Source organism: Dendropsophus ebraccatus, chromosome 6 (genome assembly GCF_027789765.1).
Source record: "Dendropsophus ebraccatus isolate aDenEbr1 chromosome 6, aDenEbr1.pat, whole genome shotgun sequence".
NCBI lineage: Eukaryota > Metazoa > Chordata > Amphibia > Anura > Hylidae > Dendropsophus > Dendropsophus ebraccatus.
In genome coordinates, this window is record NC_091459.1 from 140,812,178 (window position 1) to 140,824,718 (window position 12,541).

At 52.6% G+C, this 12,541-nt stretch overlaps 1 protein-coding gene across 5 annotated transcripts in view; it reads left to right on the forward strand.

The window, feature by feature from the left end:
- The window catches only part of RAD51AP2 (RAD51 associated protein 2), a 50,009-nt gene that overhangs the window by 12,873 nt on the left and 24,595 nt on the right, over window positions 1-12,541 (forward strand). For 2 of the 5 annotated variants that reach the window (XM_069973140.1, XM_069973145.1), the window contains exon 1: window positions 10,211-10,266. The exons of 1 other annotated variant lie outside the window; for it this stretch is intronic. The gene's annotated coding sequence lies outside the window, so the exon portion shown is untranslated. 2 more of the 5 variants (XM_069973141.1, XM_069973143.1) reach the window with 2 other exon arrangements.

The window sequence follows — 12,541 nt, forward strand, 5'->3', positions numbered from 1 at the left end:
AATATTACCAGTAATACCAGTATATAGGGAGGAAACATTACCGCCACACCACAACCACTACCATCACCACCATATTGTTACTGACCAAATCCAGTATACTAAATCACCTCATCCAGTCATATAGAGGTGGCCCCAGCTCCACACAGGCTCTATACACCATATACATTACAGTGCAGTTATATCAGGTGACTCACAGGAGACGTCTTTTCTGATCGGAGTTCTTCCCTTTTCATCTTCTTCTCCATCCGTCCTGGGCCGTTATGAGAACTTCTCCAAACCACGAATCCACAGAATCTGCCAGACAGACATATTAGGCTCCACACTCTGACACCATCTCCATCTCTCTACACACTGCACATCTGTACTGTCCCCTTTACACCCTCATTTAGTGGGTAGCCCTGACTCTATGTGACCTCCTAATATATGCCCCCCTCTGTGTATTCCCTCTCCCCCTATGTTGCCCCCCCAAATAGATGGCCCCCTCTACCCCCTCCCTTATAGATGGCCCCCTCTCTCCTCACCCTCCCTTATGAATGGCCCCCTCTCCCCCCACCCTCCCTTATAGATGGTCCCCTCCCCACCCCCCCCCCCTCCCTTATAGATGGTCCCCTCCCCCCCCCCCCTCCCTTATAGATGGTCCCCTTCCCCCCCCCTCCCTTATAGATGGTCCCCTTTCCCCCCCCCCCTCCCTTATAGATGGTCCCCTTCCCCCCCCCTCCCTTATAGATGGCCCCCTCTCTCCTCACCCTCCCTTATGGATGGTCCCCTCTCCCCCCACCCTCCCTTATGAATGGCCCCCTCTCCCCCCACCCTCCCTTATAGATGGTCCCCTTCCCCCCCCCTCCCTTATAGATGGTCCCCTTCCCCCCCCCCCTCCCTTATAGATGGTCCCCTTCCCCCCCCTCCCTTATAGATGGTCCCCTTTCCCCCCCTCCCTTATAGATGGTCCCCTTTCCCCCCCTCCCTTATAGATGGTCCCCTTTCCCCCCCTCCCTTATAGATGTTCCTCTTTCCCCCCCTCCCTTATAGATGGTCCCCTTTCCCCCCCCTCCCTTATAGATGGTCCCCTTTCCCCCCCCCCTCCCTTATAGATGGTCCCCTTTCCCCCCCCCTCCCTTATAGATGGTCCCCTTTCCCCCCCTCCCTTATAGATGGTCCCCTTTCCCCCCCCTCCCTTATAGATGGTCCCCTTTCCCCCCCTCCCTTATAGATGGTCCCCTTTCCCCCCCCCTCCCTTATAGATGGTCCCCTTTCCCCCCCCTCCCTTATAGATGGTCCCCTTTCCCCCCCTCCCTTATAGATGGTCCCCTTTCCCCCCCCTCCCTTATAGATGGTCCCCTTTCCCCCCCCTCCCTTATAGATGGTCCCCTTTCCCCCCCTCCCTTATAGATGGTCCCCTTTCCCCCCCCTCCCTTATAGATGGTCCCCTTTCCCCCCCTTTATAGATGGTCCCCTTCCTCCCTCCCTTATAGATGGTCCCCTTCCCCCCCCCCCACCCTCATAGATGCCCCCCTCCTTTCCCCCACCCTCATAGATGGCCCCTCTTTCCCCCCCCACCCTCATAGATGCCCCCCTCTTCCCCTCACCCTCATAGATGCCCCCCTCCTTTCCCCCCACCCTCATAGATGCCCCCCTCCTTTCCCCCACCCTCATAGATGCCCCCCTCCTTTCCCCCCACCCTCATAGATGGCCCCCTCTTTCCCCCCACCCTCATAGATGGCCCCCTCTTTCCCCCCACCCTCATAGATGGCCCCCTCTTTCCCCCCACCCTCATAGATGGCCCCCTCTTTCCCCCCACCCTCATAGATGGCCCCCTCCTTTCCCCCCCACCCTCATAGATGGCCCCCTCCTTTCCCCCCCACCCTCATAGATGCCCCCCTCCTTTCCCCCACCCTCATAGATACCCCCCTCTTTCCCCCCACCCTCATAGATGGCCCCCTCTTTCCCCCCACCCTCATAGATGGCCCCCTCTTTCCCCCCACCCTCATAGATGGCCCCCTCTTTCCCCCCACCCTCATAGATGGCCCCCTCTTTCCCCCCACCCTCATAGATGGCCCCCTCCTTTCCCCCCCACCCTCATAGATGGCCCCCTCCTTTCCCCCCCACCCTCATAGATGGCCCCCTCTTTCCCCCCCACCCTCATAGATGGCCCCCTCCTTTCCCCCCACCCGTACAGGCTGATAAAAAAACAAAACTTAACTCACCTGACATCGCGCTCCCACGTTGATCCTCACTCCTTCGCCTTCGGTCTGTCCCCGGCTGCTGCGCGGCTGCCGGGGGTGTCGCGTCTTATCCCCGGCAGCGCGCGCATCCCAGAACTCCCTGCGCGCCGGAAACCGGAAGTCAGGGCCCAAGGCGCGCAGGGAGTTCTGGGATGCGCGCGCTGCCGGGGGTAAGACGCGACACCCCCGGCAGCCGCGCAGCAGCTGGAGGAAGACGGAGCCAGGCTCTTGTGACCGCAAGCAAAACAATGCTTGCGGTCACAAGAGTGATTGATCGGGGGGCCCCGCGGGCCCCCCTTGTAGCGGGCCCGGTCGCGGCGGCGACCCCCGCGACCACGGTGGCTACGCCACTGCTGGTAGTATATGAGGGCACACTGTAGATGGTAGTATATGAGGGCACACTGTAGCTGGTAGTATATGAGGGCACACTGTATATGGTAGTATATGAGGGCACACTGTAGCTGGTAGTATATGAGGGCACACTGACTGGTAGTATATAAAGGTACACTGTAGATGGTAGTATATGAGGGTACACTGTAGCTGGTAGTATATAAAGGTACACTGTAGATGGTAGTATATGAGGGCACACTGTAGTTGGTAGTATATGAGGGTACACTGTAGCTGGTAGTATATGAGGGCACACTGGCTGGTAGTATATAAAGTTACACTGTAGTTGGTAGTATATGAGGGTACACTGTAGATGGTAGTATATCAGGGTACACTGTAGCTGGTAGTGTATGAGGGTACACTGTAGCTGGTAGTATATAAAGGTACACTGTAGCTGGTAGTATATGAGGGTACACTGTAGATCAGTGCTTCTCAAACTTTTACTACTGGAGCCTCACCCGACAAAGAAAATGCTACCTGGGCCTCACCAGACTGACCAAGAGGATGCCAGGGCCTCACCATCTGTGGTTGAAGTCTATGCAGATATAAGAACTTTTGCTTAGTCTACCCTTCATTTGTCTCCTAATCTCCTAATCACATTAAATAAGTGCAGAATGAGCCAACAATGTTTCATAACCAGAGATTGTTGCAGTCAGGGAAAGGTTTTTGCAACTTATAGTTACTTTTGTGAATACTCCCTCCCCAGCTGCGCCTCACCAACAACTAGGGGGCGCCTCACAGTTTGAGAAGCACTGCTGTAGATGGTAGTACTTGAGGGCACACTGTAGATGGTAGTATATGAGGGCACACTGTAGATGGTGGTATATGAGGGTACACTGTAGATGGTAGTATATGAGGGTACACTGTAGATGGTAGTATATGAGGGCACACTGTAGATGTTAGTGTATGAGGGTACACTGTAGATGGTAGTGTATGAGGGCACACTGTAGATGGTAGTATATGAGGGCACACTGTATATGGTAGTGTATGAGGGCACACTGTAGATGGTAGTATATGAGGGCACACTGCAGATGGTAGTATATTAGGGCACACTGTATATGGTAGTGTATGAGGGCACACTGTATATGGTAGTATATTAGGGCACACTGTAGATGGTAGTGTATGAGGGCACACTGTATATGGTAGTATATGAGGGCACACTGTAGATGGTAGTGTATGAGGGCACACTGTATATGGTAGTGTATGAGGGCACACTGTATATGGTAGTGTATGAGGGCACACTGTAGATGGTAGTATATGAGGGTACACTGTAGATGGTAGTATATGAGGGCACACTGTATATGGTAGTGTATGAGGGCACACTGCAGATGGTAGTGTATGAGGGTACACTGTATATGGTAGTGTATGAGGGCCAGGGCCGCCATCAGGAATTTCGGGGCCCCATACAACCAAAGTGTCTGGGCCCCCCACATTAATAAAAAAAAAAAATAGTGTGTTCGCCCCACGCCTTGCTGGGAGGTATAATTTGGTTCCGATCAATTCTAGAGAACTGGCTCATATACCCCATTTTCCCCAGTGGCTTAAAATGTAACCTCTGTTATACAGTTATAAAATTGTAGAAACTAAATGTGAACAAGGTGCAATTTAAATGTCACCATACAGACACTTACTTGTATAGCTGCCTCTTGTGCTCTGTATGCAGTGCATTATATTCACCCTTGCAACGTACAATTTATAGCGTGTCTACAAGCCCAGCGGGGCTCATTATGATGGAGACTAAAACTTATACAAGAGTGGGGTAGGGGTTCCCTGTATTCAGAATGCTGTTTGAATGCCCCGTTTGGGGTTATTGAATTTCGAGGGTCTGGGGGGCTGTTTGATTTGTATATGTTCACCAATAATAATGCCCCCAGAGGTGCCCCCATACACTAATAATGCCCCCAGAGGTGCCCCCATACACTAATAATGCCCCCAGAGGTGCCCCCATATACTAATAATGCCCCCAGAGGTGCCCCCATACACTAATAATGCCCCCAGAGGTGCCCCCATACACTAATAATGCCCCCAGAGGTGCCCCCATACACTAATAATGCCCCCAGAGGTGCCCCCAATGAGATAATAATGCCCCCAGAGGTGCCCCCATGAGCTAATAATGCCCCCAGAGGTGCCCCCATATACTAATAATGTCCCCAGAGGTGCCCCCATATACTAATAATGCCCCCAGAGGTGCCCCCATATACTAATAATGCCCCCAGAGGTGCCCCCATATACTAATAATGCCCCCAGAGGTGCCCCCATATACTAATAATGCCCCCAGAGGTGCCCCTATACACTAATAATGCCCCCAGAGGTGCCCCCCATGAACTAATAATGCCCCCAGAGGTGCCCCCATATACTAATAATGCCCCCAGAGGTGCCCCCCATGAACTAATAATGCCCCCAGAGGTGCCCCCATACACTAATAATGCCCCCAGAGGTGCCCCCATATACTAATAATGCCCCCAGAGGTGCCCCCAAAAAAATAAACATCCTACTCACCTAATCCACGCTGTGCAGGCAGCAGCTCTTCCTCCTCTTCGGGCTCCATCTTGCGAGCCGCAGGGACGGGACTTCCGGCAGACGTGATGACGTCACATGATCACGCCTGCCGGAGAGGTCACGGCCCGGCCTCCCATAGGCTGCTGGTATGAAGTGCCGGCAGCCAGGCCTGTATTTAGAGTTTATGCTGCCCTAGGCACTTTGCATGCTGAGGCGCCCCCCCCCCCCACGTTGCTGTACATGCATGGTATATACCCTGGCACTTGAGTGTCGCTCTGCTTGATGCCCGCTGTTCTCATCAAACAAATGTGATGGAGGAAGGAAGGAGGCCGGGGACGTCTTAGTTTGGGGGCCGCTTCTGTCCAGTGTCAGACTGGGGGACCTGGGGCCCACCAATATACAACCAGTGAGAAACGACATGCTGACCCGCTCCTTTCCTGAATTCATCTGTATTTGTGACAAATCCCTCCATTTATACAGCTCTCAGGGTATGCTGGGAGTTGTAGTCTCTGAGAGGACAACCCTGTAATAAATCACTGTGTGCAGAGGCTCCTGGTGGCTGCAATCTGTGGGTGACAACCATCAGCCCTGAAGGTCCAGCAATACATCTGTCTACACTGTACTACAATTCCCAGCATATCCTGAGGGCTGCAGACTGTCAGTACATGCTGGGAGTTGTAGTGCCTGCAGCTGTTGTAGTTGGGTCCTATACACTGGATGCTTTGTGACATATAAGAATACAAAGATCTGTGGGGGCTCAGTGCAGGGAAGTGACCCCAGAACATCACTAATAGGGGATAGAACAAAACATCTACCACTATCCCTTATTAGTGCTGTTCTGGGGTCACGTCCCTGCACTGAGCCCCCACAGATCTATGTATTCTTATATGTCACAAAGCATCCAGTGTATAGGACCCAACTACAACAGCTGCAGGCACTACAACTCCCAGCATTTACTGACAGTCTGCAGCCCTCAGCATATGCTGGGAGTTGTAGTGCCTGCGGCTGTTCTAGTTGGGTCCTAGTTTAAAAGTTTGCGCTAGTGTACTGTAGTGACCGCGGGGCTGTGTCAGTACACTAGCGCAAACAATACACTGACCCATTTAGACCCCAATGGTACACAGGCTCTGCACACTATAGAAGTGATTACAGTGCAGTTACTAATGACTCACAGGTGACGTCTTCTCCGATTGCCGTCGCTTCTTGCTTTCTTCTCCATCTGGCGCAGCAATCAAGAAGACTTCTCCAACCACAACTAGTCTGCAAGCAGGCAGCTGGGGGTGACTGGGGAAGGGAGGCAGCTGGGGGTGGCAGGGGAAGGGAGGCAGCTGGGGGTGGCAGGGGAAGGGAGGCAGCTGGGGGTGGCAGGGGAAGCCGCTGGGGTGAAGGGGAGAAGCTGGGGTGACAGGGGGAAGGAGAGCAGCTGGGGTGACGGGGAGGGGGAGCAGCTAGGGGTGGCAGGGGGAGAATCTGGGGAGGCAGAGGGAGCAGCTGGGGGCAGGGGGAGTAGATGGGGCAGGAGGAGGAGCAGATGGGGGGCAGGGAGAGCAGCTGGGGTGAGAGGGGCAGGGGTAGTAGATGGGGGCAGGGGGAGCAGCTGGGGTGAGAGGGGCAGGGGGAGCAGCTGGGTGGGCAGAGGGAGCAATGTGGGGCAGAGGGATCAGCTCGGGGGCAGCAGCTGGGGTGGCAGGGGGAGTAGATGGGGGGCAGGAGGAGCAGCTGGGGTGGCAGGCAGGGGGAGCAGATAGGGGGCAGCTAGGGTGGCAGGGAGAAGATTGGGCAGCTGGGGTGGCAGGGGGAGAAGATGGGGGACAGGTGGAGGAGCAGATGGGGCAGGGGGAGAAGATGGGGGGCAGGAGGAGCAGCTGAGGGGCAGGGAGAGCAGCTGGGGGTGCTGGTGGAGAGGCTAGGGGGTGCAGGAGGAGAGGCTGGGGGGTGCTGACAGAGAGGCTGGGGGGGGTGCTGACGGAAAGGCTGGGGGAGAGGCTGGGGGTGCAGGAGGGTAGGCTAGGGGGAGAGGTTGTGGGGTGCAGGAGGAGAGGCTTTGGGGTGCAGGAGGAGAGGCTGTGGGGTGCAGGAGGAGAGGCTGTGGGGTGCAGGAGGAGAGGCTGTGGGGTGCAGGAGGAGAGGCTGGAGGAGAGGCTGGGGGTGCAGGAGAAGAGGCTGGGGGAGAGGCTGGGGGGTGCAGGAGAAGAGGCTGTGGGAGAGGCTGTGGGGTGCAGGAGGAGAGGCTGAGGGGTGCAGGAGAAGAGGCTGGGTGAGGCTGTGGGGTGCAGGAGGAGAGGCTGGGGGGTGCAGGAGAAGAGGCTGGGGGAGAGGCTGTGGGGTGCAGGAGGAGAGGCTGGGGGTGCAGGAGGAGAGGCTGGGGGGTGCAGGAGGAGAGGCTGGGGGGTGCAGGAGGAGAGGCTGGAGGGGGTACAGGAGGAGAGGCTGGAGGGGGTACAGGAGGAGAGGCTGGAAGGGGGTACAGGAGGAGAGGCTGGAAGGGGGTACAGGAGGAGAGGCTGGAAGGGGGTACAGGAGGAGAGGCTGGAAGGGGGGTGCAGGAGGAGAGGCTGGAGGGGGGGTAGAGGAGGAGAGGCTGGGGAAAGGCTGTGGGGTGCAGGGGGTGAGGCTGAGGGGTACAGGAGGAGAGGCTGTGGTGTGCAGGAGGAGAGGCTGTGGGGTGCAGGAGGAGAGGCTAGAGGAGGTACAGGAGGAGAGGCTGGGGGTGCAGGAGGAGAGGCTGGGGGTGCAGGAGGAGAGGCTGGAGGGGGTACAGGAGGGGGGGTACAGGAGGAGAGGCTGGTGGGGGGGTACAGGAGGAGAGGCTGGAGGGGGGGTACAGGAGGAGAGGCTGGAGGGGGGGTACAGGAGGAGAGGCTGGAGGGGGGGTACAAGAGGAGAGGCTGGAGGGGGGGGGTACAAGAGGGGGGGTACAGGAGGAGAGGCTGGAAGGGGGTACAGGAGGAGAGGCTGGAGGGGGGGTACAGGAGGAGAGGCTGGAAGGGGGTACAGGAGGAGAGGCTGGAAGGGGGTACAGGAGGAGAGGTTGGAAGGGGGGTGCAGGAGGAGAGGCTGGAAGGGGGGGTACAGGAGGAGAGGCTGGAAGGGGGGGTACAGGAGGAGAGGCTGGAGGGGGGGTACAGGAGGAGAGGCTGGAGGGGGGGTACAGGAGGAGAGGCTGGAGGGGGGGTACAGGAGGAGAGGCTGGAGGGGGGGGTACAGGAGGAGAGGCTGGAGGGGGGGTACAGGAGGAGAGGCTGGAGGGGGGGGGTACAGGAGGAGAGGCTGGGGGACGAGGGAGCGGCCGGGGGAGCAGAGGCAGGTGAGGCAGGTGAGGCAGGTGAGGCAGGTCCCCCCTCCCCATGCAGCTTTAGTCCGGTGAGCTTCCGGCACACGCTGCCTCTATCACTGGCCGGAAGCTCACAGCTGCAGCCCCGCGGTCCAGGAACTTCTCTCCTGCTCGGCGCGATGACGTCACGTGCGCCGCTGCCGAGCAGGAGAGAAGGACCGCAGGGCTGCAGCTGTGAGCTTCCGGCCAGTGATAGAGGCAGCGTGTGCCGGAAGCTCACCGGACCGAAGCGGCACAACCCCCCCCCCCAAGGTGGCAAGGGGGGCCGTGCGGGCCCCCCTAGCGTAGCGGTCGGGGAGGGGGCAGCGGTCGGGGAGGGGGCGGCGGCCGGGGGAGGGAGTGGCGGCCGGGGGAGGGAGCGGCCGGGCCCCCCCCCATGTCTCTTAGGGTCCGGGCCCCATACGGCAGTACCGGTTGTACTGCCCTATCGGCGGCCCTGATGAGGGCACACTGTATATGGTAGTATATTAGGGCACACTGTAGATGGTAGTGTATGAGGGCACACTGTATATGGTAGTGTATGAGGGCACACTGTATATGGTAGTGTATGAGGGCACACTGTATATGGTAGTGTATGAGGGCACACTGGCTGGTAATACATGAGGGCACACTGTATATGGTAGTATATGAGGGCACACTGTATATGGTAGTATATGAGGGCACACTGTATATGGTAGTATATGAGGGCACACTGTAGATGGTAGTGTATGAGGGCACACTGTATATGGTAGTGTATGAGGGCACACTGTATATGGTAGTGTATGAGGGCACACTGTATATGGTAGTGTATGAGGGCACACTGTATATGGTAGTGTATGAGGGCACACTGGCTGGTAGTACATGAGGGCACACTGTATATGGTAGTATATGAGGGCACACTGTATATGGTAGTATATGAGGGCACACTGTATATGGTAGTATATGAGGGCACACTGTATATGGTAGTATATTAGGGCACACTGTATATGGTAGTATATTAGGGCACACTGGCTGGTAGTGCATTAGGGCACACTGGCTGGTAGTACATTAGGGCACACTGTATATGGTAGTATATGAGGGCACACTGACTGGTAGTATATTAGGGCACACTGTATATGGTAGTGTATGAGGGCACACTGGCTGGTAGTGCATTAGGGCACACTGGCTGGTAGTACATTAGGGCACACTGTATATGGTAGTATATGAGGGCACACTGACTGGTAGTATATTAGGGCACACTGTATATGGTAGTGTATGAGGGCACACTGGCTGGTAGTATATTAGGGCACACTGTATATGGTAGTATATGAGGGCACACTGTAGATGGTAGTGTATGAGGGTACACTGTAGATGGTAGTATATTAGGGCACACTGTAGATGGTAGTATATTAGGGCACACTGGCTGGTAGTATATTAGGGCACACTGTATATGGTAGTGTATGAGGGCACACTGGCTGGTAGTGCATTAGGGCACACTGACTGGTAGTATATGAGGGCACACTGTGTCTGGCTTTATATAGAGGGGCACGCTTTACATAGCCTAGCTCCTGCACACCTCATCCTACAGATGAATGACATGTATCCCCTTAACAAAGAGATTCTGCAGCAGCTGAGGCATGTAATATAATAAGCACCAATGTGTCTGTAATGTAAATGATAGACCATATATTCCGTCATAGTGACCGTCTATGACGTGTATAGCAGAGCACAGTTTATATCTGGTCACATAACCCTGAGGTGACTTGTATGTTCTGTGCTGTTCTGTCACTGAATGTCCTTTGTCAATAAAGTTTTCTCACATTCGGCTGCCTGAACAATGTGAGGAGAGTCAGGGGGCAGCCTGAGGTGTGTGAGGTGAAGGAGGAGCCCAGTATAACCAGTGATAACCAGTACTGACCAGTCCTCCCAGTGCTGTACAAAGCAGCAGAGGGAGGAGACACAAGATATAATGTATATATAACTATGGGGATTATTATCAGACACTGAGGAAAGCTCTAGAACATGGCGGATGTGAGGAGATTCTCCCTCATGTATGGCCGCTGCTGCTTCTCATCCCGGGGAGACTCGTCAATAGCCATAAACTGTATTATTTTATATAATACAAAATAATAAAATTGATCAAAATAACCAACACCGCCATTTGCTAAACACCTCATGACTGGAAGATTTTATACATTTATTTTGTGGCCATTTTGGCGTTAATAAATATGGTAGAATACGGTATACAACCTGATATACTTTGTGCCTTTGTATGGAATAGTATAGTCTACTACCCCATCCCATACTGCAGAGTATTGGCTGTCCAGGCATGATGGGAGTTGTAGTTTTTCACCATTTGGAGGTTCGGAGATTCCCCATCCCTGACTTTAAGGGATAATCATTTAAAGGGCTTCGGTTTTGGCTTCATAACTTCATTGTAAATGTCTGATGAACTCTTTCAGATACTGTATGATATTTCTTGTAAGACGATGCAGTCTTCTCTCCCTCCTTCGTATTCCATCATATTTCCTTCTTCGCTGTTTCCTTGAGCTTTTTGTTATTTGCTTAAGGAGGGATTGCACACACAGCATTTTCTTTGGAAAAATGCCATCAAAGTTTTTTCAGCCAAAGCCAGAAATGGAGCCAATTCTCCTGAAACCACTTCTAGGTTTGGTTAAAAAAAACTAAACTAAATACAGAAACTCCCAGTAGAGAAATGTATTATTTGTGCCTGTGGGTGTGATGGAGCATGCCTGGACTAGACAGTCAGTGAATGCATCAGGTCTTTGCCAATGGTCGTCAAAAAAAGTCCCTCTTTTGGTAATGACGGCCCGAAATAACGACCATGAAAATCATTTGTGTTCGTCATGACCGCTCGACAGATGTCTTTCCAAGCAGTCATCATTGTAGTGCTGAATGACAGCTGTCAAGTGGTAATGACGAATGCTAATGATTTTCACGGTCATTATTTTGGGACGTCATTACTAAAAGAGGGACCTCTTTTTGACGACCATTGGCAAAAACGTGATGCTTTCAATGACTGTCTAGTCAAGGCATGCTCTATCACACCCATAGGCACAAATAATACATTTCTCTACTGGGAGTTTTCATTTTTAAGTAGTGGAAACATTACCTGTCTAGTTTGTGTTTAGATCAAATGCCAGTTGGCTTAACCCTTTGAGGACCAGGCCCAAAATGACCCAGTGGACCGCGCAAATTTTGATCTTAGTGTTTTCGTTTTTCCCTCCTCCCCTTCTAAGAGCTCTAGCACTCTCAGTTTTCTATCTACAAGCCATGTAAGGGCTTGTTTTTTACAGGAATAGTTGTACTGTGTAATGGCGTCATTCATTTTACCATAACATGTATGATGGAATTCCAAATATATTATTTATGAAGATATAAATAGGTGAAATCGTAAATAAGAGCAATATGGTAACGTTTGGGGGGTTTCTGTGTCTACGTAATATACTATATGGTAACAGCGACATGACACTATTATTTTATAGGTCAGTCCGAACACAACCATATGCAGGTTACACAGATTCTCTAATGTTATATATGTATTTTTTTATGAAATCCTTTTTTTTGGCAATTAAATATTAATAAAATGGGCCTATTATGACGCTTATAACGGTTTTATTTTTTCACCTACGGGGCTGTATGGGGTGTCATTTTTTCCGCCATGATCTCTAGTTTTTATTAATACCATATTTGTGAAGATCGGACGTTTTGATCACTTTTTATTGATTTTTTTTAATATATAATGTAACATAAAATCGGTAATCTGCGCACTTTTCCCCTCTTTTCGTGTACGCCGTTTACCGATCACAATGACGCTTGTTATATATTAATAGATCGGACAATTACGCACGCTACGGTATATTATATGTTTATCTATTTATTTATTTTTATATGTTTTATTTATATAATGCGAAAGGGGGGTGATTTAGACTTTTATTGGTGGAGGGGTTTTGGGGTAGTGTAATAGTGTTTTGAACTTTTTTTTTTTTACACTTTTGAAGTCCCTTTGGGGGACTTTTACATACAGTACTTTAATTTATACACTGATCATTGCTATGCCATAGGCATAGCATTGATCAGTGTTATCGGCGATCTGCTCATTGAGCCTGCCTGTGCAGAC